This window comes from Alligator sinensis, unplaced genomic scaffold (assembly GCF_000455745.1).
Source record: "Alligator sinensis unplaced genomic scaffold, ASM45574v1 scaffold665_1, whole genome shotgun sequence".
Taxonomy (NCBI): Eukaryota; Metazoa; Chordata; order Crocodylia; family Alligatoridae; genus Alligator; species Alligator sinensis.
Window position 1 is genome coordinate 981,411 of NW_005842034.1, and position 6,107 is coordinate 987,517.

Genomic DNA, 6,107 nt, shown 5'->3' on the forward strand with positions numbered 1-6,107 from the left:
AAGAGAGAAGAGGAAGAGGAAAAGGAAGGAAAAGAAGTATAAGCAGGAGGAAAGAAGGAGAAGAAGAAAACCCCTGTGCTGACACCATCCCCTGTCGTTCTTGGGACGTTCCCTGTCGTTCTTGAGACAGATCGTCTCTCTCTTCAAGGATTGTGCTACGGACTGTGCCTGTCAGCTTTGCAGCCTGAGTACCGTGGACTAGGTGAGATCCCAGCGTTCTCTGTCTTCTTTCTAGGCATAAACTTCTGAACCTGAACTGTATCAGTTAAGCTTGAGCTAAGTTTCCCCAAATACTTAGTGAAACCAGGGTAGTATTGTCATTGTTGGTGTTTGTTTTTCTTTTGCATGTCTATTACTACTAGTACTATTATATATTTCATATGCTTAGCAATAAATAACTTTTATAGTCAAACTGGTAGTAGTTGTGTATATTTTTCCTTCTCTGCTTCTCTTTCCTCCCGTGCTCTGCAGCAACGCTTCTTTTACCTATGCTAAAGATCCCTGTGAAGCCCAAATTATTGTGGGGTCTGCTCATCAAGAGGCCAAAGATTGGGACGTGCTGAGTTTGAAACACATAAGGGGATCAGCTTGTATAGGCTGATTGACCCAGTTTGACTCAGACGTGCCCTTATGAACTGAATGCTGGCCCATGAGGGTGTCAGCTGGACACCCAGCCGGATTCAGAGGGATTCTGTTTACCTGTGTGCTTGTGTCTGACTGCATTTTATTGTTGCTCTTATGAACTGATTCTTGGCATATGAGGGTGTCAGCCTGTCCATGCTGATCAGCCCGGCCAGGTCAGGCGTGTCACGTTAATTTGTGTGTGTTTGTGTGTATGACTGATTTGGTGACTGGAGGAACCCAGTCCTATTGAGATTGAGTCCTGCAAGATAGCTCCACTGGGGGTGAGGGCTTGCAGAAGGGAGAAACACAGCTCCGTATAGTAACACAAGCAGCACATTGACAGAATCACCAAGACCCTAGAAACTATCCCTAATAAATGAGCACACCCCAAAATAATGGGCAAATTTGGTAACACTGCCGGCAACTGTCCTCTGGACAACACCTACTGGACAAGGACCCCTTTCCAGCCTGGATAGGTAGCTATCACCCCCCACCCCCTCTTCAACCAAGGACTTGGACTCTGTTTCTCTTCCCCACCTGGACTCCAGCCCTTCCACTGAGTCTCTTTCTCCTGCTGCCATTGTGGGTGCTTGTGTGTGTGGAGGGGGGGAACCAATAAGTTTATGGGGCTGTGTAGTATGTTGTCTATTTAATAAACCTGTTATTTTGAAACCCTGAGTTGGGTTTTTGTCTGTTTCCTGACTGTTTCCTCCTTGCCACAACTTTTCTGCCCCCCAGTCTCTCAGCTGTCTGCCTCAGTTTCCAGCTCCAAACCCCCAGGTTTATGCCTCTCTCTCTTTCCTGGCTGTCTCTCCCACTGGGCTTTTCCCCTTGCATCAGTGATCTTGAGTAACCCCAAGCCTCAGTTCCTCAGCCAGCTTCTCTCTAGTCCACCAGTTCTAATCCCAGTTCTGGCAACTTTCACTCCCTATACTTCAGCTCTCTTTCTCACCTTAACCTTCCCCCAAGTATTCCAGGTACCCCAAGCGCACACATACACACACCGTACCATCCAAGTTAGGAACTCACCTGTGTGTATGTGCAGGTGGGTGGTATGCGTGTGAACTGGTGAATACACACACATATATATATATACACACACACATGTCATCGTGTGTGATATACGAATTAGTGATCTGTGTATGTGTACGGAGGGTGTGGGTATTGACAATCCGATTGTTGTCTAATTTTTGGTGCGTATGTGCTTGAATTGGTGATAGGTATGCAAATGTCTAGGCTGGTTTGGATGTATATGTGCCTGAGTTGTTAGTGTGTGTGTGTGTGTGTATGCACCTACTTGATTTGTGTGGTTTTATATGTGCAATCGTGTCACACCCTCCTGTCTACCAATGCAATATTGAGATCCTGAGAGTTGGCCTGACCCCACAGGGCAACACTGCCTGTACTCCCTGTCTTCACAGTGCCTACATCCTCTGGCACCTTCTCCCTCACCATTTGCTCCCCCTGCTGTCTGCCAACCTCAGTGCTATACACCCTGGCACCAGCCCGCCTCACGCCTCTGCCCCTCCCATACCACATATCCTCTGTTGCAGCTCTGGCCCTGCTCTGGCCCAGGGCATGGAGCATATATGGTGGCTCCAGCTCCTGTCCAGCCAGCCAGCAGTGGTTGCAGCGGCAACATGGCAACTGCAGCCTTAGGACCATGGCTGAAGGTAAGCAGGGGAGGGGGCAGAAGCTTTAGGGAGCAGGTGGTGGGGCAGCAAGGGGGCAGAGGTGGTTGGGGCAGGTGGGAAGGGGCAGAGGTGGTGGGAAGTAGGCCATGATAGAGGGCAGAGGTAGGGAGGCCAGAGCCGGGAAGCAGGTAGCAGGAGGGAGACCAGGGGTGGCTGCAGTTCTAACTTTGAGCCTGGGTCAAGGCCAGAGCTGGAGCCCCAGCAACTGCCTGCTCCCTGTCTTGTACTTGAATACAAGATGAGGGGCGTTTTTTCTCCCCACTGAATGGGAAAAAAACTTTGTCTTAGATTTAAGTAAATACAGTAACTGCTGTAATGTAAGTATTAGCAGCACACACAATATAAATAATTAGGAAGCTTATTGAAGAAGGTATATCTAATCAAGAAAAATAATGAACATAGCAGTAAAAAAAAAATCTATACCCTATAAAATGTTGTTCAGCCTACCTTCTTGACCAGGAATCATGTTGAATACCGAAAAGTCATATAGGATTCATGCAAGCCTAAATCCTGCCAAAATATTATTGTACAGGATGACCTACATTTTTCTGCTGTTGTCCAAATGTCAAGGGAGAAGGTATGAAGTGGTTATGCATCCATTAAATTAAAAAAAAAACCTTAATGTTTGAAGATATCTTGATCTATTTTTGAAAATGACTTACACCTAACTGGGCTTAGCTCTGAGCACAGGATGAAAGAGAAGGAAAGTCTGGGAGAATATCATTATTTAAAAAATCTGATAGACAGAAAAAAGATCTACATAATTTAAAAACTTCTATTTTACTAGTCATGGTGAATACAGCATGATGTAGTCTTTTTTACCCACATAGTCAAAATTGCTTTACAACATATTTGCCCAACCACTTCATCAACCCATCCTTAAACACACCCACAGACTCATTTCTTCATATTATTAATGGAGGGAAATTGTTTGCAAGCTCGTCAATGATCATTCACAGCTACAGTTAATGCCGAAGTGCAGGATGATTTCCAATGAGTGACTTAAATGAATGTATTTTGAGAGCAATGTGAAACTGCTTAAAGACTGTGGAATAGTTATTCTTCTCCACTAAAGCTTTCTTTGTGCTGGCTTAGATTGTGAACTGAGGAGGCACCTTTATCCCTCAGCATCTAGGATACAAAACATTGGCAGGGGAAAAAGGTGTGACAAAGTTCTTGTGTGACAAAGTGTCTTGTACAGTTCCAGGGGTTTAGGTTGTAGCCGTGTTGGTCTAAGGATATAGGCAGACAAGGTTCCTTGGGTGAATTTGATATCTTTTATTAGACCAACCCAAATGGTTGGAGAATAGTTATTAAGCAAGCTTTCGGGTTCAAAAACCGTTCGTCAGGCTCAGGAAGCTGCAGCAGTTGGTGTGTGAAGAGCAAGGAACCTTGTACAATTCCAGTGTTTCTTGGAGTGAATGTGGCTACCAGTGCAACTTAGAGCAAACTTGAAGCTTCTCAGACACAATTTTTGAGTTTAAACAAATATCTGGATGAGGGAACTAAACTTAGAAACAAATTTGCATCTAGTTGGCTAGTACTGAGAATATGAATTTTTGTTTAAAAGTAGCTGCAATGTATGAGACCAGCATGCTTCTCAGCTGGAGAGTTTGGTGGTTGATAATAATGATGTAGATTGAAAAAAACAATAAAAAAAAGGCAAGAGTGACCTGAACACACACAGAGATGTTCTGAGTAAAAAATGATGTTTAACTGACCTGTGAATGTGGACAGCTGTTCATCAGCTCATCTCACAGGTATCACAAAGGGTGTCTTTTTTAATGTATTCCTTTCTTTTTTTTCCTTAATCACTTAAATTCGTCCTTTCTTGTTGAGAAAGATCTTAACATTTACAGATAAAACAATAAGAACAACAGAGAATATCATTCAGTTTATACTATTTGGCTGCAGTCTCAGAAGACCTTGAAGCAACAGGTTGCTGAGCAAAAAGAGTCATGAATACTGTCATAATGAATATGCAAAAGACAAATATGTTTAGTGTAAATGTTGTGAAAGAAAAGATCACAGGTGATGAGACAATTAGAAGCTATTAAGCACAGATTCCTACCTAGAGAAAATGACATACTTTTTCCCTAATCTGAAAGAAGAGGTGAAGAGAACAAACAAAGCTCATCAGAAGTCTTTTGGAGGAATGCATATTGCCATGGACTAAAAAATCCCTCTCTGGATAAAATGGCTTTTCACACCAGCATGCTGTCTTGACACATGATGTAAAATCCAAGACATTTAAGATTAAAGTAATTTAGAAAATGCGCTATAAAATATAGAAAAATATTTTAAGTGCTTGGGGATACATGAAGGGAGATCAGAACAAGAGAATGGCCAGATTAGCAAGCCAATGTAAAGGGCATCTTGAAGAACATGAATGGTCTGAAATGATCATGTCACAAAAACAAATTAGATAGATCTCACTACCTTTAGATGAATAGAGTATGCAAAAGAACTCTACAATTACAACATCCAAACAGGGCCCAAATTACTTGACCTACTAGAGAAAAGACAATATGGAAGCACTGAAGAGGAAGACCCAGACATCTCAGGAGAAAAAGTAGAAGAAGCCACTAGAAGCCTGAAGAATGGGAGAGCAGCTGGGGTAGACAATATACCTGCAGAACAGGTGACAACATAACAAGCATGCTTCACAAAATTTGCAGCATGATGTGGAAGGAGAAAACTTGGCCAGACCAGTGGATGAAATCAGTCATCATCCCCCTTCCTAAAAGGGGGAATCTCCACCAATGTGTCAGGAGGTGATGTGACTCCACCAGATTGTTGGTTAAGACATTAAATGACATGGCTACCTGTGACTGGTATTCGGTGATGCAGTGGCGGAGAAATGAGACCTTAACCTGCACTATCATGCGGACAGTGCGTGATCGCTAGTAGCCTAACCAATCAGAAGTTGCCCCTAGAGCGTGACTGGCCGGACCAGCATGCTGAGGCCTCCAGAATGTTCCATCAAGGGGGGACCCTGATTGGTTAGGGAGTCTATAAAGGGGACTGCGCGCCTCAGCGTAGGGTCCCCAGACACTCCTGAACTCAGGAAAACAGCCTTATCACCTGTCTTGTCTGGACAGACCCCTAGGCCTCTAGCTAGATTCCTAGCATAGGCTACCACAGCTTATAGCTAGACCACGCGCTATCCGGAACGCCCTGTGTGTTGCCCAACTAGGCATCATACTTGTACTGATAGTATTTGCAGCTGCAGTCAACCTTCACGATTACACCTTGCTTGTTACTCGCCGCTACCCATCATCCTCTCTCACACTTGGCATCCCCGAGCGTGTCTGGGTTGGGGTCACTACTCAGTGCCTCACTCGACATGCAACTGAGGCCATTTTCCAAACACCATCCTTGAATTATGGCCCACATGGTGACGAGGATGGGATCGCCGAAGGATCAAGAGAGGAATAATGCCCAAAATTTGAGGTCTTCAAAAAGTGAGGAAGAAGGGGTAGATTATATGTCGTTAAACTGCCCCTGGAGGGGCCATCAACGGCCCCTGGTTGAGAGTACCACTGACTTGCAAGATCATGCCCGGTACCACTGAGCCATAACGGGCCCGATTAAAGGGTACTTTTCTGTAACTGATGCTGCAAACTCCAAGGGCAAGAAGGAATGGGCCGTGGAGGGCCTAACTCCGGCCGCATTTGCCTGCCTAATGTCGAGCCCAGCAGTGAGGTATCGGCCTTATGATAAAGCCCAAGACGTAATTCCTTTTATAACATCGAAAGAAATCGCCGACAACAAAGATAAAGACCCCAG